The following is a 21,806-nucleotide window of genomic DNA, read 5'->3' as shown; positions in this document are numbered from 1 at the left end:
GTACAAGGTTCTCCAGCTGTTTCCTAGCTGATGATAGCTACAGCTATCCTGGAAAATGTGAAGCTCTTCTGCAAGCTAGCTTACTGAAATCAAGGGTTTTTCTAGTTATGCTCAAAGGCATAGCTAAGTAGGAAGCTAAACATCGTTTCAAAAGTAGAAACCATGTTTCAGGGACGCTGAGAGAGATTCTCCCTGCCAGAGCTGTTATTGCCTCAGATATAGCTAAAGCTACAGGGGTTGGGAAGACTAAGATGGGAAGGATAGAATCGGTAGCGCTTCTTTCTGGCTAGGCTTTAGAGCTATTAGAAGGGTCTAGCTCACTATCCTAAAACTCCAAAAATTTTATTCAAGGGGGAAAGACATTGGATGAGAAAACCCAGGGATACTCAGAGCATCACAGAACGCTGGGAGTTAAGATATTGAACAGGGCTACTGATTTTGCCTTGAAGACAATCTCTGTCTATTAGTCAATCCAACAGTCAATCAACCAATCTTCCAAATAACTATCACCCTTAGAAACATTTTAATAAATCACGATTCCTACCTTATAAGCAATAAATCTTAAACTAAATAGGTCTATTCATTTGCCATGTACTAAGCTTCCCTTAGTATGTCATCTGAACTAAGTAAAATAATACCTTTTCTCAAACAAAATTCCAAAATGACCAATCCTTTCTTAAAAATCAATCACTCAGAACAAGAAAGCTGGAAATTAGAAACAGCAGTAATTATTATACTCCACCAAGATGAAATAAATTGAAACTCTGCCATAGAGGATAAGAAACTTGACAAGAACAATCCCAATTTAAAAAAATAAATAAAAAATAAAGTGTTTTTTCCAGTTAAGAAAATTCAAAAAGAACTTTCCTAATTACTTGGAAGAAACACCTATCCCTAAAACAAAAGAAAACAAATAAAGAAACAACAACAACCACCCATATTCATGCCACAAATTCTTTCTTTTCTAAAAATTACCCCAATAAAATCAGTCATTTCCCTCCTGGGTAATTCATTAAAAAAATAAAAATAAAACAATCAACACTGCAATAAAATCACTAAAACATGCTCTATATAGCTTAGCGCAAAATTATTAAGAAATATTCCACTTGTACAAAACAGAAACATAATTAAAATATATTGCTATAGAAATCAAGAAAATAATAATGTTAAGGCATAATTAATTAAAAGAACCTGTCATAGGAACAAGTAGAAAATGTACGATTATTGGCAATATAAATTGACACCAAAGCAATATAAATATTTCTGCTTTTCCTTACCATTTTAATGGGTGGTTTCTAGAAGAAAAATGTTCAGAAACTGTAGGGTGCCAGCAAAAACAAATGCCTAAGGAAAGACTAACTTTTCTCCCCCTTTTTAAAATTAATACATGATAAATCACATTTATTTTTGGAAAAGGGAGGAGGAAGAAGACCCGAAAAAACCAGATGTTGTTTTCGAAACACTTAAGGCTATTTTCAGCCATGCAGAACCATTTTAGAAGCTCCAAACCCTTTCAGATGAAACTTGAGTCTTAAAATACACTAAAACTGAGAAACGAATCTATCGCCACCTGCGCTCTGAACATCCCAGAATATTTTGTTTTCTCCCTGGCTAATTTAATTTCAACCCTTCCCCTTTCCCCCCCACCTCATAACTGCAAATAAACACATTAATTCTTTTTTTTAAAAAAAAACATACTTATTTTCTATTTTTAAAATTTTATCTAACCAGCATTTTATTCTGCTTTCTAACTTCAGTCGGTTTAAAGGCAATTATTTCACAATTTTACTCCTACTTAACTAAAATGAAAATCTGTGCTGGATTCCCCCTAAACTTTATTCGGAAATCAGAAATCAGTCCCATAATAAATAAGGCACTCAATAAATTCCATAAAGATCAGGAGATAAAATAATGAACGTATATAATGAAAAAATAACCGAAGATCACTGAAAGAGAGAGAATCCTTTGATATATTATTAAATAAAATAAATATTAAAAATGGTCTAATTCACAGCAGAAACCTTTAACCATCTGAATACGTTGCCTGACCCAGATTCTTGCACAAGGCCATTTCAGAATTATTAAGTCTTTAAAGGGCAATAAGACTTTTTTCCCTCTTCCACAGCTACTATCAATAATAATAATTAAATTAAAGAATTGAAGAATTAAAAGAATGGCGGGGAAAAACAACAACAGAGAGACACAGAGCTAGAATTACACTTTGTAAATGATATATCTAAGGTGCGATTTTTTTCTGTATTGAAATAATTGAGGTAAACAGTAAAACTAAAGAGGAAGGAACAAACTATTTCATTTCTGCCACTGGATATACGACATTTTTCATCTTTTGGTTAAAATATTTCAGAAATTAAAAACGTTGAGAGAATGGAAGAACTGGCATTTTCAACACAGGCAAAATCTTTCCAAAATAGTAAAACTCTTCATACATATAAGACACACATATGATTCAGAAAAAAATTAGATTTATCTGTGGCAACAGTGACTAAGGTTCCAAGTCCCCAGGACTGAAAAACACACTTATATAATTCTCTGTGAAATATATTCTTAACTTTTTGGTCACTGAGAACCGGACTGGAATAATTTTAAGTAAGTCCCTTTTCATGGCCTATAAAATTGTGTGGTTTCCTCTCATCTTTTAGAACAAACCTAATAAAATTTCAATAGGATCAAATCCTTCTTCTCTATTTCCAGATGATGGAAACTTATTTTTTCTTGTGAAGAGCCCAATTTAGTTCGCAACAACCTTCCTAAATTCTTCCAAATAGACAGGAAACGACAAAACGGCATTTTAGAAGAAAAAGGAGAGAAAACAGACAAACAAAAGGGGAAACAGGATCATTTTGATCTTTGCTGTACAGTTTCAGTTCTGCCTGGAATGGATTCTAGTGAATCCAAGAAAATTGCATTAAAATCACAAAGAAAAACTCAGGAAATTATCTTAGAAAAGAAGAAAGTTTTTACCTGTGGAGACGATGACTGAGGTGCCTTTCCCCCAATAGTCAAACCAGTTGTCACAATGAACAATAGTCATGAGGTAATCATACAAGATGTTTGACTAATGAATTCACACACACACACACACACATATATATATATATATGAAATATATTAAAATATAAATATTAACATATTTTTAATTCTGTCAGGATTATATATATATAATTATATATATATATATAATATATATATATTAACATACAAATTGATACACAGCAAAGAGAACAAGAAACGAAGACAAAGGAAAAGACAATCAATCTGAAGGAAAGGATAAAAACAAATAGAAAAAGAAACCAAAGGATTAATTTTTGTGCACAATTGGTTTTTTTAGTAAATAGGCTCTGATGGCAATTACTTTGAAGTCATCAATTATCAAACAATTCTCTAAAAACATTTATTCTGTGGTTTCTTTTCAAACCTATTTAAAACTTCAGCCTAAAAATGATTAAGAAGCATAAAAATTCAGATTTTCTTTCCTAGGGGGAACTCATATTACATGTTTGCAACTTCATAACTAACTTTCTGTTCATTTGGATGAAATACAGATTTCCGTAACAAATGGACGTTTAATTACTTTAATTAACGCTTGGTTTTCCTGAAATTAAGAGGTCACCCTCTCTTCTGAGTGACCTTCTGGGATTGTTTGTGCCCCAGGAACTTGTGCCACAGACAAAATTTTAACATCACTTAGAAAATTAAAGCACAAAAAGGACAAAAAAAAATCAAAATCAGTAAACAATATTAGAGGTAGAAATAATTATAAAACATACCTGTGGTGACTATGACATTTGTTCCTTTACCCCAAGCATCTAAGTATTCACTTTAAGTCAACCAAGTACAAACCGTGTACAAAAACCTAATGAGGAATTATTTTATCCTTTCCAGACTGTGAAAAAGTGACTTAAACATAATTTATAGAAGTTCCAAACAAAAATATCCTTTGAATGACTTAAAAAGATAGAAACTATATATAAATTGCTCAGGACTAATTAGATTACGGAAGGAAAAATCCCTGAAGTTCCTAATACTTTGAGACAAAAATACAGATTGTGCCAGAAAGATTCTAGACTTTGTTAGATCTGGTGATTTATAAAACCGTTGGATATTGGGTGACACTGTTGCTTATTATACTTTGGATTGCAACAGATAAACTCTATTTTTTGATCCCTTAATGTCTAAATTCAGAGGAACAATTCATTTTTAAAGTCCTATTAGAAGCATGTTCTAAATGGATTTATAAAGAAGAAATTTAACTGAGCTTAGAGAAGCAATTATATTTTTTTAGGAATAACAAAAATATGCACGTTCACACAAAGGTATTAATTAAGAGATCACTGTCTGTTTCCAGAATGTGATTCCCAATAGGGTTGCTTATATCTCAGAACATTGACAGTGGCATAGAGAAAATGTTTAGAAGTTATTTTGAAAATTGTAGAAAAAAGAAAAAAAAATCCAAATTAGTAACACAAGAGGTAGAAAGAATGATAAAAACATACCTGAAGTGACTATGACATTCGTTCCTTTACCCCAGTAATCGAAGTAGTCACATCAAGTCAACCAAATTCAAGCCATATACAAAAACTCAATAAGGAATTATGTTATTCTTTGCGGACCATGAAAAAGTGGCTTAGCCCTATTTTATAGAAGCGCCACACAAAATAACCTTTAAATGGCTTTAAATGATTTTTTTTGAGAAATTGCAAAAAAGTCATGCAAAGACATTAAGAGGTGACCCTCTCCGTTTCCACAATGATCTCCCCAAAAAGACTGTTTATATGTCAGAATTCTAACAGTGCCACAGACAAAATTTTGAATGCCATTTAGAGAATGAAAGTCAAAAGGGGAAAAAATTCCAAATTAATAACAGATGAAAGAGATAGAAAGAATGAAAAAAGCCATACCTGAGGAGACTATGACGGATGTTCCTTTGCCCCAGTACTCGAAGTAGTCACATTAAGTGAACCAAGTTCAAGCCATGTACAAGAACTTAATGAAGAATTATTTTGTCCTTTGCAGACCAAAGTGGCTTATTATTCTTTTGGTAGCAATGGACAAACGTGACTGCTTGATGCCTTAATGTTTAAATTTAGAGGTATTTTTTTTAAAAAAAGCATTTGAATAATCTGAAGTCCTATTAGAAGCCATGTTCTGCATGGATTTCTAAATAACGTATTTAACCCATTCTAGAGAATCAATGACTTTTTTTGGTGGGAATAGCAAAAATGAGAATGGTCACACAAAGTCATGAATTGAAAAAGTCACCCTCTCATTTTCCAGAATGGGCTCCCCAATAAGATTGCTTATGTTCAAGAACTCTAATTGTGCCACAAACAACATTTTGATAACATTTAGAGAATTAAAGCCAAAAAGGGGAAAAAATCCAAATTAATAACAGATGGAAGAGATGAAAGAATGAAAAATCATACCTGAGGTGACTGTGACCGTCGTTCCTTTGCCCCAGTAGTAAAAGTCATCACAACAAGACAATCAAATACAAACCATGTACAAAAACCTAATGAAGAATTATTTTGTCCATTCCAGACCGTGAAAAAACGGCTTAACCCAAATTGACGGTAGGGACAAACAAAAAAAATGCACTTTGAATATCTTAAGAAGACAGAAATTACACATAAATTCCTCAGGACGAATCAAATATACATTGTGGCAAAACAATTCTAGATTTTGTTATTTAGTTTTGCAGATGTGTAAAATCTCTGGATACTCAATGACTATTGCTTATTATATTTTTGTTTTCAATGAACAAGCTCAAACATTGGATGCCTTAATATCTAAATCTAGAAGTACATTTTTTCTTTTAAAATTGCCTTGTATGATCTGAACTCTTATAGAAGCATGTTCTGGATGGATGTGTAAATATGACATTTAATTTAACATAGAAAATGGATACTTTTTCAATAGCACCAATGCGAACGGTCATCCAAAGGCATTTTGAATGCCTTTGAATAGACAGCAGGATTAGATCACTTATCTATCATTTTGAAAGCAACAGAAAATCGAGAAAAATACCACAAAATCTTTAAAAAAAACAGTGTAAAGAACAAAAAACTAATTTAACTTACCATTTGTTACTGTCACAGCAGTTCCTGGTCCCCATACATCAAAAGCATAGTCACAGTGATTTTAATTCCATTCATGCTTGACAAAAAATGTATCTTCCTCCAAACTCTCTAGGCTACTGATGTTATATTTGCCCTGCTGTCTTTCCGTTCCCCATTTTAATTATGCCTCTTTTCTGCCTTATATTCATATTCACAATTCTACTCTCTTTCTTTTTAATTAAAAAAAACTTATCTTTGCTTCTCTTGCTTTGTATTTGGATAGGCTGATGCACAGCAGCAAATCTCTCTTTAAATCCTGACATCCATGTGAAACATATAATAGAAAAACTTCACCTGAAGTTGCAGTTCCTGGAATTCTTTAGCCTCAGTAATCTAGTTGAACTGTAGCAATCCCATAAATTAATCTGTCTATTGCACATGAGAAAACGTCTACTAAGTGCCTCCCATTGAGTAGAAGACCATACATAGAGAACGGCCTGTTTCTCCAATTGGAGTGAATAAATAAATGTCTATGGGGATTCTCTGTCATCCAGGTCATGGTTGTCCCAAAGGTGTTGCTTCAAGAGGCAACTGGATTTTCTTGGTTTTCTTTGAAGATGTTTCTTATCCAAGAAAAAAACAACAAAGTCCAGTTGCCTCTTGAAAAAGCAACTTCAAGACAAGTGAATAAATAAATAGTCAGTCAGACAGACAGACAGACAGACATTCTTAAACTTAGACTTAACTGGGTAACAGACAATGATTTTGCACCAAATGAGCGCTTATTCCTACAAAATTCACCTCATCCTACATTTCTCCTACCTTTATTTCCCCATTTCAGTGAAATTGCAATTAAATCAATATTTCTGTATAGTTAGCTCCCAATAAGCCATTTTCTTAATAGTTTTGACTAGTCCAATGTTTAAGGAATTTAAAATATCAAGTAAATCTTTGAACATTAGGGGAAAAAATAAAGTAGGAATATATATATATATATTACCTGAAGTGACGGTCACCAGGGTTCCTGGGCCCCAATAATCAAAGTAAGGATAGCTACACCTTGTTCAATTTTTAATTAATTTCTCTACAAAAAACACTTAGACATATGATGTAATCTTTTGCTTTTGGTTTAGGGCAGGGGTAGGCAACCTCGGCTCTTTTATGACTCATGGACTTCAACTCCCAGAATTCCTGAGTCAGCATAGCTGACTTAGGAATTCTGGGAGTTGAAGTCCATGAGTCTTAAAGGAGCCGAAGTTGCCTACCCCTGGTTTAGGAGAATTCTACTGAAATGCTTGCTCATTGGCCCAAGAAGAAGTCTATTCAAGCATCAGGAATTTTTTTTTTAAAAAAACAGAAATAGCAGACTGTTTTCAGAGTATATAAAAATATACAACTAGAAATTGAGGAATGGGATATGCCAAAATTCTGAGGCTACAAACTCCAAGAAGGGTAAAATTAAGGACAGATAGATAACTAGATTTTACTTGAAGTGACAGTGACAAAAACCCCTTTTCCCCAGTAGCACAGTGGGGTTTATTTATTTATTTTGCATCAGTGAGGAAATGAGGACCATGTTGTGAAGAAGTATACATGGCTTTTGAAGAACCTCTTCTGAAGTAATATGGCTTGGAGTGAGGGGAGGGCAGACTGAACTTATTTCCCCCTCTTTTCTCAGACAACCCCACTCAAATAACTAGGAGGAATTTTTCAGATTCAGGTCAACTTAGACAACAATCCCTAACCCAATTACTTTGAAATAGCCCTACTGGCAAGAATCAAAGTTTGTAATTGAAACGTCCCTAAAGATACCCTTCTCAGAGATTCAATTTATTTTTGTTAAAGCGTATGAATCAAACACATTTTTAGTTCCTAATTCTAAACTTCAAAGAGTAAAAACAGAAGCCCAACTGCTCCAAATCTAGCAATCTCGACTTCAAGACAAATGAGTAGGAATTGGGATTCAAATGCTCTGAGCAGTAATTCAAAAATTGTAATAAAATATAATACCTGTTGTGACGATCAATGTTGTTCCTTTTCCCCAGTAGTCAAGGTACCAGTTACACAGTCATATTTTCAAACTGAAGCATGGGGTCTAACTCTCAGCAGAGAACATAGAGTCTTATCAAAGAACTAGACTAGATATATTTTCCATGTGACTTCCAAGTCAATTTTGAGGATAGAATCATTAAACATTTGGAAAGAAACGTGGAGATCCACCCACTGTCCAATGCTACCAGGATTTTGTTGACGTTCCATAATAAAGGACACCGGTGGCCTCTTTTAATAGTCATCTTCCCTCAAACAAACCCAAAGTTGCTATTCAAATGGTACAGATTTCTTGAGAACTTTTTAAGCAGAATAAATTAAAGTGTTTTATCTGGCATTATGAACACCACATATGTTTTGAGGAGAAATTTTAAACACACACACACACACATACAGTACATGCACAACAGGATGGAAAGAAAGAGAGGGTGCAATTAAGTACATCCTCCAATTTATCCTCAAGGTCAATTAAAAAAAACACCTCTGCAGATGCCTAAATGCAGGATTTTATGCTACTCTAGCCAGCCACGAACTCTTTCAATGAATTAAGTCCTGAAGTAACTTGCATCATTCCTTCATGAAGTTAATGGGATCTCCATGTGGAAAATTGCATTCTAATATTATTCTATAATGGATAACACAAACTGTGTTCAGTTAAGAAAAAAATTAAAAGAGATCTGCTTCCAGCTCTGTTATTCTGTTATTCTTGATGAAAGCAGATAGATATATCTCCTTATGGGAAGTTTTCATGATACTGATATAAAAGTGACATGAAGCCTAATATTTCTAATGTAGTTTTTAAGAGTGGTGGTACTGAAAACTAGCCAGCATTCACATTTATCAGGAAGGAACTTAAGTTAATTACGATGGATCTTAATTTCCACAGAAGTGCTGATTAGCAACTTGGACACACATACCCTTCAAGAATTCTATTCTGCCTCTCCCATCACTAAAAATCCATACATTTTCCATAAAGATCTCCATGGTTTCATAATCTAATTTACATTTCTGTTAAGTCAGATTGCAATTGGAATATCAGTGCTTACCTGAAGTGACGGTAACTAGAGTGCCTTGTCCCCAGACATCAAAAGCATCCCAGCTCACAGTAATCTATTTCCTAAACTACTTCATTCAAATACCCATGACATGGAGAGCATATTAGAACACAGAATAAGAGTTGGAAGGGACCTTGGACGTCTTCTAGTCCTGCTTGAGCAGGAGACCCTATACCATTTTTAGATAAATGGTTGTCCAGTCTTGTTTTGAAAGCTTCCAGTGATGCAGCACCCACAACCTCGGGAAGCAAGCTGTTCCATTTGTTAATTGTACTCACTGTCAGGAAGTTTCTCCTTAGTTCTAGGCTGCTTCTCTCCTTGGTTAGTTTCCCTCCATTGTTTCTCATCAAAATACAGTATATTGAACATATTTTAAATGTTCAACACACCACAATATGGATTCAGGACAGACAGAAGGAAATGATTAAAAATAGAATATTTACTTAATGTGATGATAATCTGGGTGTCTTTTCCTTGGTAAACAAAAATGGCCCAGCTGTGTAGAATATTTCTTTCTTTAAAGGTCAACAAAAGCTTATTGGATTATTGTGGCCAGATGTTTAACTATTTCTTGTTCAAGCTCTTATCCCACCTGTGGCCTTAAGAAAGAGGTTAGCATTCCCTTCTCTCTCCAGAATTCTTGGTTATCACTTTGTGACAGATGAAATATGGGTTTTATACTGGTTGGCATCAAAGCCATATGACACTAGTATACACTAGTTCAACTAGTATAGAGTGGTATTAGCAGCTGCAATTTTAAAAATACTTTTTTTTAGAATAAATTGTTGCCCTCTTCGCTGGGAAGAGGATTCAAGGATTGGACGACTATTATGTTACTCCTAAGCCTTCTCTTCATTAGGCTAAACATACCTAGTTCCTTTAGCTGTTTATTTTAATCCCATTTATATCCCGCCCTTCTCCAAAGACTCAGGGCGGCTTACAATTTAAGCACAAACCAATGTGCTTAGCAATATCAGATGATTTAGCCTCTATGCTCTTTATTCTTCTTCTCTGCAGTCTTTCTAGAGTCTCAGCATCTTTCTTATATCATGGTGACCAGACTGGACGCAGTATTCCAAGTATGGCCTTACTAGTGTAGTATAGAGTGGTATTATCACTTCTCTTGTCTTGATGCTATCCTTCTGTTGATGTAGCCTAGGACCATATTTTTTTTGGCAGGTGCAGCACATTGCTGGCTCATGCTGGTTAATTAGGATACATTCCAACTTATGAAATGAACCTGGCTGAAGCCATCTTTGTTGTTCTAGGTTGCCACATAGGTTGGGAGGAAGGGGGAAAGGAAAATGAAAGTATTGCTAGACAAAACACGGAGCAGTCTCATGGGAACCAAGGTTATTCCCACAGGTGTTGGAAGGAGGAACGAAGAAGTATCACAAAGCCCACCAACTGGTTTCATTGGGTAGCATGATCAATAGCACAGTAAGAGTGAGGGGAATAACATCTAGCTACACTGAGTCTCTGGGGAAAAGTTTAGAGTTGGTTTCACTTTTGACCGTGCCGATATTATGTATCCAATAAACATGTGCTTTGAGGAAACTTCAAGCCTCGGAGTTCTGCTTTGTTTGGTTTCACTGGTCAGAACCATGACAATATATAGATCCCTCTCAGAGGTGCTACTATTGAGCCAGGTGCCACCTAGTCTATAACTGTGCATTTGGTTTTTCTTAGTAAAGGTAAAGGTTCCCCCGCACATGTGTGCTAGTTGTTTCCAACTCTAGGGGCCGGTGCTCAGCTCCGTTTCAAAGCCAAAGAGCCAGCGCTTGTCCGAGGACGTCTCTGTGGTCATGTGGCCAGCATGACTAGACGCCAAAGGCACATGGAACACTGTTACCTTTCCACCGTAGTGGTGCCTATTTTTCTACTTGCATTTTTATGTGCTTTCGAACTGCTAGTTTGGCAGAAGCTGTGATGAGTAACAGGTGCTCACTCTGTTACGTGGCACTCGGGATTCGACCTGCCAAACTGCCGACCTTCTGATCGACAAGCTCAGCGTCCTAACCCACTGAGCCACCGCGTTTTCTTATCTAGGTTTTCTCACCAATAAATTGCATTTTGTTGGATGGAATCCAAGGCTGAAGTCTGTCCATATCCTTCTGTATCATGAGGCTATCTTCCAAAGTGTTAACAATTGCACCTGATCCTGTATGAAGGTGTTGAAGAGCACTGGCCCAAGACAGAACCTTGAGGTATTCTACTGCATGCTTCTCTCCATGTGGATATAATTCCATTGAGGACCATATGCTGAGTATGTTTGGTCAGCCACCTTCAAATCCATCTGGTGGTCATAATGTCTATCCCACATTGTTCTATCTTACAAAGAAGTAGGCTGTGGTCTACTATATGAAATGCCTTACTGAAATCTAAGTATGTTTTGTTCACAGTGTTTCCTTAGTTCAGGTAATAAGCATACATTTCCTTTTAAATCTTTACTGCTACAATTGAGAAATGTTCATCAATCTCCCAAAGCTTTTTTTTGTAGGACTATTACTGATCATAAGGGACGCGGTGGCTCAGTGGGTTAGGACGCTGAGCTTGTCGATCAGAAGGTCGGCAGTTTGGCAAGTCGAATCCCAAGTGCTGCGTAACAGAGTGAGTGCCTGTTACTCGTCCCAGCTTCTGCCCACCTAGCAGTTCAAAAGCACGTAAAAATGCAAGTAGAAAAATAGGGACCACCATGGTGGGAAGCTAACAGCATTCCATGTGCCTTTGGCATCTAATCATGCTGGCCACATGACCATGGAGACATTCTTGGACAAGCGCTGGCTCTTCGGCTTTGAAACGGAGATGAGCTCTGGACCCTAGAGTGGGAAACGACTAGCACACATTTGCGGGGGAACCTATTACTGATCATAGCTTTTGGATATTTTCTGAATTTATTTTGTTTTGATATTGGCTGATGAAAACAAAAGAGGAAATTGGGACAGGAAGTGGTAAGGTTCCCATTTTTTTTGGCTGTTAATCAGTGGAGTGTAACAATGGCTGTTGAAATTTAAATCTATTTCTCATCTCCCAAAGATGCCTTTCTTTGAGGCAACTGGACTTTCTTGTTTTTCTGAGGAAGCTTCTTGGATGACAATTACTGATTGTTTGTCTTTGAACATTATCAAAAAGTAATGTTAAGGGATCCCAAAGGTGCTTTTTCAATGAGGCAACTGAAGGTTCTTCAGTTCTCTTGGATGAGAAGCAAAACATCTTCAAAGAAAAACAAGAAAGTCCAGTTGTCTCATGAAAAAGCATCTTTTGGATAACTATGACCTGGATGACTGAGAATATCCATAGACATATTTCTTCTCTTGTTGTTTGCTGCACGAAGACCTAGAGAGGAATGACTTCATTTAAATTATGAAAAAAGAGTCTAAATCTAGTGAAACTACTTAAAAAGGTAAAGGTTCCCCCGCACGTGTGTGCTAGTCGTTTCCGACTCTAGGGGCCGGTGCTCATCTCCGTTTCAAAGCCGAAGAGCCAGCGCTTGTCCGAGGACGTCTCCGTGGTCATGTGGCCGGCATGACTAGACGCCAAAGGCGCACGGAACGCTGTTACCTTCCCACCGGAGCGGTCCCTATTTTTCTACTTGCATTTTTACGTGCTTTCGAACTGCTAGGTTGGCAGAAGCTGGGACGAGTAACAGGCGCTCACTCTGTTACGCGGCACTCGGGATTCGACCCGCCAAACTGCCGACCTTCTGATCGACAAGCTCAGCGTCCTAACCCACCGAGCCACCGCGTCCCTCACTAGTGAAACTACTTAGTAGCTCTTAATTTACTGGATCTTTGAAAACATACAGTTTTGGGATATGAAGACCATTTTTTTCAGAATAGATTCTCATCTATCTAGTATGCTGTTATGTTGATTCTATGCCTCCTAATTAGATATTGAACTCAAATTTTAGAGGTCCATGGCTGGACTCTTGTGGACTAATGATCATAGTGTTATGGATATTTTCTGAAATTATTTTCTTTCGATATTGGCTGATGAAAACAAAAAGAGGAAATTGGGACAGGACATGTTAAGCTTCCAATATTTTTTTTGCTGGTGATCAGTAACAATGGCTGTTGAAACTTAAATCTCATTCTCCTCTTGTTTTCTGCATGATGACCAAGAGAGATATGACTTTTGTGGATGAATGTCGTGTTTGTCACTTCTGAAAGTATAATATGAGAAGAGATGGAACTTGGTTTAATCCATCCAATGATGAAGAATAGATTTGTCATCCCTTATCCAAAAAGACTTTATCCCTGAGAACTAAAAACTAGAGATTAAAAACAATGGGGGGTAGGGTGGGGAAGAAGACACTCTTCTTAACCTACTTGTAAATTGGTTATGTATTCATTCCACAAGTTAAAGTTAGAAGCAGAAAGATAAAATGAATGGACGTTGATGGGTCTTTTTGGCTGGTAGCAGATTGAATCAGAGGACTTCCTCATCTACAAAGGAGTTTTTGAGCTGGGATGTGTCACCATGTCCAACCAGGTTCCACAGCAAGAAAAGCCCGATCAAAAACCATTTCCTTCCAGTTTCTGAGAATTTCTTAATGTAAACAATACAAAGAGGATAATTCAGCTAATGCACGCAAGTTCTGGGCACTGATAAACTACAGAGATATAGCAGGTTTCCATTCTTAGCAATTTTCTTGGTAAAGCTAGTCTACGATGACTTGAAATAATTCTTTTTTTTATTAAAGAGTTTTACAAAAACAAAATTTTACAATATATCCCCAAATCCCCCCCCACCCCAAACCCGCCCACTTCCCCCCCCACTTCCCAGAGCTAAATACAGGATTATAGTTATAATAATCATATTCTAAATAAAAATTATGCATAATATACAATTAACCAAATTCATAATGTGCTTTAACTCCCCTTTAACATAACTACATACAAAGTACCAATAACAATATCCCACTAAAATCTACTCATAAGCTAAATGGAACTTTTTAGTCCCATATTTGTTCTGAATATAATCTATCCATCTCCTCCAAACTGAAATATATCTTTCCTGTGAATGATCTTTCAAGTAAGCAGAAAACTTAGACATTTCTGCAAGATTCGAAACTTTAAGCACCCATTCTTCTATAGTGGGCAAACTATCCTTCTTCCAATATTGTCCCACCAGTAACCGTGCTGCTGTTATCATGTTCAACATCAAATTAATTTCTTTAACATCACAATCTACAACAATACCCAATAAAAACAATTGCGGAGAAAACTTTATCTTTCTCTTAAAAATCTTTTCAATGTTCCACCAAATTTTAATCTAAAAAGCTTTTATATTTCTACAAGTCCACCACATATGAAAATAGGTGACTTCTAAACTACCACTCCTCCAACATTTAGACTGTAAATTAGGATACATGTTAGACAACTTCTTGGGATCCAGATGCCATCTATAAAACATTTTATAAAAATTTTCTCTTAAGTTTAAAGCCTGAGTAAATTTAACATTTCTGACCCAAATTATCTCCCAAGTGTCCAACGAAATTGGTTCCTGAATATTTTGTGCCCACTTTATCATACAATCTTTAACTAATTCCGTTTCCGAATCCAATTCAATTAAAGCATTATATATCCTCTTTATATGTGCACAATTTAACTCTCTAATTTGTTTTACTAAATTTTGATCTGTAATTGTGATGCCAACCTTTTGGTCTAACTTCCACCTAGCTTTCAATTGGGTATATTGAAACCAAGAATAACTTATGTTTTCTTGTCTTAACTCATCTAATGATTTAAGTTGCCAATCATTCCCTTGCAATCTAAGTAGTTCCTTATAAGAAACCATATCCAAACTCACTCCCGTAGATACGCCCTCTATCGCGTGTCCAGGAATTCCCCAAATCGGTATTTTATAATTTAACTTATAAAAATACTTTTTCCAGACACGCAATAAAGCACTTCTAAGAATATGGGATTTAAAAGCCCTGTCCACCTTCTTATCGTAAAGCAAATATGCATGCCATCCATATACCAAATCCCATCCCTCAAGATGAAGTATTCTCTTATTAGTTAAATTAAGCCAATCACTAACCCACGTCAAGGCAACCGCATCATAATACAAATTCGGCGCCTTGAGTCCCCCTCTTTCCCTAGCATCTTGTAAAACCTTAAATTTAACTCTTGGTTTTTCCCCCGCCCAAATAAATTTATTAATACCCTTCTGCCATTGATCAAGGTTGGCATCCTTTTTCAATATAGGTATCATTTGAAACAAAAAGAGAAACTTTGGCAGAACATTCAGACTTGAAATAATTCTTCATCATCAAAGTATTTTCCCCAAATCAGTAATAACCTTTATTTTGCACTTTCAACCCTGTGTGTGACATAGTTATCGGTGGAATTGGCTGAACAGCAAAAAAACAAAAATAAAATAAATAAAAAAATAAAAAAGACAAAAACATAATTCAGTTTCAACTTAGAACCTATATACAATAGGATTTTATAGGATTTAGATTCAATTCCTTGCAGAATATTTAATAGCCTGATTTAGTCTGGGTTTCCCCCCCATCTTTTCTTTGTATATTTAGATGTGGTTCAGGCTTGAACCACCATGATGATATAGCAATAGCTTTAGATGCCTGTTTTTAATTGGTCTTGAAATACTGATCAGGGGTTGCTGGAATTGGGTATGTCTAGTTTAATGAAAAGAAGGACTAGGGGAGACAGGATAGCAGTGTTGTGATCTTTGAGGGGGTCCTAAAAAGACGAGGGGGGTCAAACTATTATCCAAAGCATCAAAAGAGAGAAAAAAGAGATAAATAATTTATTGTAATGGCCAGAAAAATCTATTGGCATTCAATTCGTCAATAAATTAACATTTAAGAAAATATTACTTGGTGAGCAAGTTTTCATTTTTAACAAGATTGGATGAATTGTCCATAGTGCAGTTGTTCTTAATGTCAGTCACTGTGAGAGGGATCTTGGAGTCCTAGTGGACAATCATTTAAGTATGAGCCAACAGTGTGTGGCAGCAGCCAAAAAAGCCAATGTGATCCTAGGCTGCATTAATAGAGGGATAGAATCAAGATCCCATGAAGTGTTAATACCATTTTATAATGCCTTGGTAAGGCCACACTTGGAATACTGATATCCAGTACTGATCACCACAATATAAAAAAGAAGTTGAGACTCTAGAAAGAGTACAGAGAAGAGCAGCAAGATTGATTAGGGGGCTGGAGGCTAAAACATTCAAAGAACATTGCATGTTGTCTAGTCTAATGAAAAAAAGACTAGGGGAGACATGATAGCAGTGTTATGATATTTGAGGGAGTCCTACAAAGGTGGCTCAGTGGGTTAGGACGCTGAGCTTGTCGATTGGAAGGTCTGCGGTTTGGCGGGTCGAATCCCGAGTGCCGCATAACAGAGTGAGCGCCTGTTACTCGTCCCAGCTTCTGCCAACCTAGCAGTTCGAAAGCACATAAAAATGCAAGTAGAAGAATAGGGACCACTACGGTGGGAAGGTAACAGCGTTCCGTGTGCCTTTGGTGTTTAGTCATGCCGGCCACATGACCACGGAGACATCCTTGGACAAGCGCTGGCTCTTCGGCTTTGAAACGGAGATGAGCACCGGCCCCTAGAGTCGGAAACGACTAGCACGCATGTGCGGGGGAACCTTTTACAAAGATGAGGGAGGTCAAACTATTATCCAAGGCACCAAAAGGCTTTGGGTGGAGAAACAATGGATGGCAACTACCGAGTGGTGGGATTCAAATATGTGAACAACCGGTTCTCTGTGTGGGTGCCACTTCTGGAAGTCCATTCTGGGACTGGGCAACAAAAAATTAGCTACTGGTTCTGCCGAAGTGGTGTGAACTGGCTGAATCCCACCACTGCAACTAACCAAGGAGAGAAGCAACTTAGAACTAAGGAGAAATTTCCTAATGGTGAGAGCAATTAACAAAGGAACAGCTTGCCTTCAGATGTTTTGGGTGCTCCATCACTGGAGGCTTTCATAAACAGACTGCACAACCATTTATCTGAAATGGTATGGGGTCTCCTGCTTGAGTTAGGGGGTTGGACTAGAAGACCTTTAAGGTCCCTCCCAATTCTATTATTCTATGTTCTATGTGTTTTTTTCCAGGGCCAGTATCTATATAGCTGATTCTCAAGAAGCTAAAGAGAGGTCATCCTTCTTCCCTGTTGCCCATCCTCCATCATTCACTTCCTTGGTTATTTCTTTCATTTCAACTCTTTAGCAAACTTCACGACTAGCTTCCTGCTTTAACGTTCAGAGGAAACAGAAATAGAACCAGACTTCCTATCCAAGGATTAATTTTCAATATCTTGAAAGAATGGGGGTTGAGTGGGGAAGAAGAGATGGCAGTTGCATTCCCTTGAGTCTTTTCTGAAAGGGTTACAGTTTATACAGCTATGCATAAAAAAATCAAGGCAAAATAGCATTGTTTGAAATGAACAATTCTAGGCTGTAGGGTGAGAAAGTAGATGATTGCTACTGAATGACCTAGCCCAGGGGTACACAACCTCAGCTCTTTTATGACTCATGGACATCAAGTATGCTGACTCAGGAATTCTGGGAGTTGAAGTCCATGAGTCATAAAAGAGCCGAGGTTGCCTACCCCTGACCTAGCCCCTACATAAAAATATATATCTAGATAAGTTCATGTAGTAGAACTTGAAGTGGATGGTGGGTATGTTCATATATGTTTTGATACCGTTGTAATCAAGGTGGAAAGAACATATAATTTTGTACATATGCTGGGATAGAAGTCATTTTGTTTCAACCTATTTTTTTCCAAGATGGCAGCTCAGTTTGGATCTGATTCTTGCATGCCACTTTAAAAAAATCATGAATTATTTGTATTGAGAATCTAGTTTGCTTTGTAGGAAGAGAAGAAAACAATATCTACTTCTTCTTGAAAGACAAAAATTCCGTTAGCAGGTGAGATACTTTTTCCCTCTTTTCTTCCCTTTCTTGTTGATTTGGACCCTTCCTCCATCCTTCAATGCCAGTGATGAATTCCAACTCCATTTATTATTATTATTTTATGTGTTGCATTTATATCTTTTCCCCCCAGAGAGCTTAGATTAAAAAATAGTGATTGGCCCAACATTTTAAAATTAGTTCCATAACTGGTTGCAGACTTGAATGTGAGTCTTTTTAAATCCCAGTTTAATTCCTTAATTCTTTTTTTTAAAAATTCCATTTATATCCCGCCCTTCTCCGAAGACTCAGGGCGGCTTACAAGCTTAGCAGTAGCCTTCATTCTATGTATATGCCTGCTTATTAGGGCTTTCACACACACCCCAAGCGGCATTATTACAAAGTCAGCTTAATTGCCCCCAACAATCTGGGTCCTCATTTTACCTACCTCGGAAGGATGGAAGGCTGAGTCAACCTTGAGCCTGGTGGGATGCGAACCTGCACTAATTGCAGGCAGCTGGTGTTACTTAAGGAGGCATTAGCCCACTGCTCCACCAAGGCTCTCAATTCCTGCATTATATTGCATTATTCTTATTTATTTATTTTTTACAAATTCCTTTCTAGGAATGAACAAATGGTTGGCATAACATAACAGAACTTAGTTTCATCTCCACCTTTAATATTGATTTCTACTGACATCAACAGCAGGACCAAAATATGCTTCTCACAATTGTTCACTGTCTCACATCACTGAGCTGGAGGAATCACTAGGTCCCTTTTCATGCCCTTCGTAACGTTTTTAGGTCTTTCTTCAAAGTTTTGGTTAGTGATCGTCCTTCAAAGTTTTGGACTGGTGTCAGAAACAATTGATCATTACTGAAATTCTCAGTCATCCAGATCACGCTTTTCCCTTAGAGTCAAAACCGAAGAAGCTTCTTGGATGAGAAGTGAAATGTCTTCCAGGAAAAATAAAGGAAGTCCAACTGCCTTTTGAAAAAGCACTTTTGGAACATGTTTATAGACAAGCTGTCATTGGATGTTCTTGCTTTGACAACAGATGGAAATGGAGCCGTCTTTTCTTTATCGCTTTTAGAGTTCATTGATGCTGGGAGGGGGAATGTGGATGAGAGTCCAGCTAGTCATAACAATAATAACTCAGCTGTGGGAACTCAAGGTTATTAGGTCCAGAGCTGATAGAAATTTGGCAGGCAGGAGAAATGGGGAGAAAGTTAATTGGGGAATGTGATTTATGACTGTTAATTGGAGGAGGGAATTATGCTTTGCTACTTTGTGCCAGGGGAGGGGAATCCAATTTTTGGCTTCAACTATGTAATGCTGATACTTTGTTTTTCAAATAAAAGATTCTTTAAGGAAAACAAGAGTTTCATCTTTTGGAAGCATGACATTAGTGATCTAGAGGGTAAAGCCAAACTTTGTGGCTCTCCATCTTTGTTGCTTTGTCCCCAAAGAGAGTGACTTGTCTTTGGCTTAGGGCAGAAAGTTTTCAAGTAGCTAAGTTGAGCCATATCTTAACACAGCTATAGCTTAATTAGCCAACCAGAAGATTAATTTGATGCAAAAGCTTGTCCTAAGAGGGATTTAATTGCATAGAGAGTGGTGCTGTTTATTCCTGGATTGTTCTGTTGAAGCAAAATACAGATACATATTGTCCATTTCCCCCATTTGTTTTACTTTTTAAGACTCCATTGGCACCGTAACCACTATGCCAACTGGCTCTAAAGGTGAGAAGAAATTGCATAGAGCCCCCAGCACAGATTAGGCCTCCTGAAATCAATGCGAGGATCAAATGATGTATCCCTGAAATGATCTGTCTCGCTTGGAGGAAGACTAGAAAATATATATGACTGATCTATACAGTTTTGCTTTTCCAAAAGTGAATTAGCATTAAAAAAAAGACAGCCCAGCGTCTGAGTATTCATCTTAATTTTCACAAATAACAGGAATTACTTTGACCCTGCTTTGCCTTTTCCAGCTGATAGTCAGAGTGCATCCACAGTGTTCGGCTGAGCAGAAATCAGAGGGAAATGAGTTAGCACAGTGAAATATAGTATAACCAAAACAGCCCCTTGCTTCGATCATTATGTTCCCTATAATGCTGAAGGAATATGGAGTAAAATGGGGAAGTGATAGCAAATTCTGTGGAAATCCATGAAAATGACTGGGGGATTGAGGTTTGGGATTTGGTAAATGATGTGATTTGGTAAATAATTTGGTGGTTTCCAAAACGCCTAAAGGCAAGACAAGAAACAATAGTTGGAAACTAACCAAGGAATAAAGCAACCCAGAACTAAGGAGAACTTGTCTGGTGGTATGAGCAATTAACCAAGGGAATAACTTGCCTTCAGAGGTTGTGGGTATCCCATCACTGGAGGCTTTCAAAAAGAGACTGAACAACCTTTATCTGAAATGGTATGGGGTCTCCTACTTGAGCAGGGGGTTGGACTAGAAGACCTCTAAAGTACCTTCCCACTCTATTATTCTATGTTCTATGCACTATGGTTTGTGTAGTTCTAGCGAGCAAGGATCATTTTATTAATATAACTGTAAAATAATAAGTAATGCTGTGATGAAGAATCATTGGTGGACTCCATTTGAGGAAATCTACTTCTTTTCATGTGTGGGTTTCTAGACATTCACTGGTGGGTTTCAGAAAAAGGTGGCCAATTTTTCTCCCTCAAAAAACGTTCAGGCATGTTTTTGGGGGAGTACCTTCATGTCATTGTTGATTCCTGGAGACTGCTTGGATAAGTCCCTGCAGTTTTTCAGCAAGACCTCTGGGAGGGATTGCCATTGCCTCTTTCCTAGGGCTAAGAAGGTATGACTGGCCCACCTAGATGGCTTTGTGTCTAAGGAAGGACTAGAGTTTATACTCTCCTTGTTTCTAGCCTGGGGCTTTGACTATTGCACAAAACTGTCTCATCCAGATGTTATTGGTCTATTTTTTTTACAATGGCTACTTACTTATTTATAAGTCATAGCTCAGCGTTGGACATTTTGTTTATATTGTAACTTGGAATTACTCTACTTTCAACTAGATTCTCAGACTGAGTCCTTTTCAGAGTTTAATTGATCAGGTGGAATAAATCTGTGGGCAATGTGAGTCTCCACTGAAGGATTCCAGGAGGTGGGAATGACAAAAGTGAGGTCAGGTGGGTTTAAAGTTGAGATAGCCTTATGACTTAACCCAGTTCTGTGGCCCACAATATTTATTTATTTATTTATCTATTTATCTATTTATTTATTTATTTATTTATTTATTTATTTATTTATTTATTTATTTATTTGTTTATTTATTTATTTAATAATATTTCTATACCGCCCTTCTCCCGAAGGACTCAGGGCGGTGAACAGGGCAAGAATAAAAATACAAAGTTACAAAAATTAAAAAAGAATTAAATATCTGCCCACTAAAAACAGTAAATACAATATTAAAACCCCAATAAAACAACAATAAAAACCCCCACCAATCCCCCATCAGGCCAGGCCGGCTTGTTCGAATAAGAATGTTTTTAGATTGCGATGAAAGGAGCGAAGATCGGGTGCCATCCGGAGCTCAACCGGTAACTGATTCCATAGCTCCGGGGCGCCCACAGAGAAGGATCTCCCCCTGGGGGCCACCAATTGACATTCTCTGACCGGTGGCACCCTGAGGAGGCCCTCTCTGTGGGAACGCACAGGGCGAAGGGAAGTAGACGCCGGCAGCAGGTGC

At 37.2% G+C, this 21,806-nt stretch overlaps 2 gene segments (V, D, J or C); both read right to left on the bottom strand.

The window, feature by feature from the left end:
- The window catches only part of LOC308676671 (Ig heavy chain C region, membrane-bound form-like), a 62,536-nt gene extending 60,892 nt beyond the window's left edge, over nt 1–1,644 (bottom strand). The window contains exon 1 of the C gene segment in view: nt 1,278–1,644.
- LOC308676833 (Ig gamma chain C region-like) overlaps nt 1–3,052 on the bottom strand; it is an 89,461-nt gene extending 86,409 nt beyond the window's left edge. The window contains exon 1 of the C gene segment in view: nt 2,983–3,052.
- Nucleotides 3,053–21,806: the final 18,754 nt, after the last annotated feature.

Source organism: Vipera berus (genome assembly GCF_964194415.1).
Source record: "Vipera berus genome assembly, chromosome: W".
NCBI classification, from domain to species: domain Eukaryota; kingdom Metazoa; phylum Chordata; class Lepidosauria; order Squamata; family Viperidae; genus Vipera; species Vipera berus.
The sequence above is the reverse complement of the archived record's forward strand: the minus strand, read 5'-3'. Positions and strand labels throughout refer to the sequence as shown.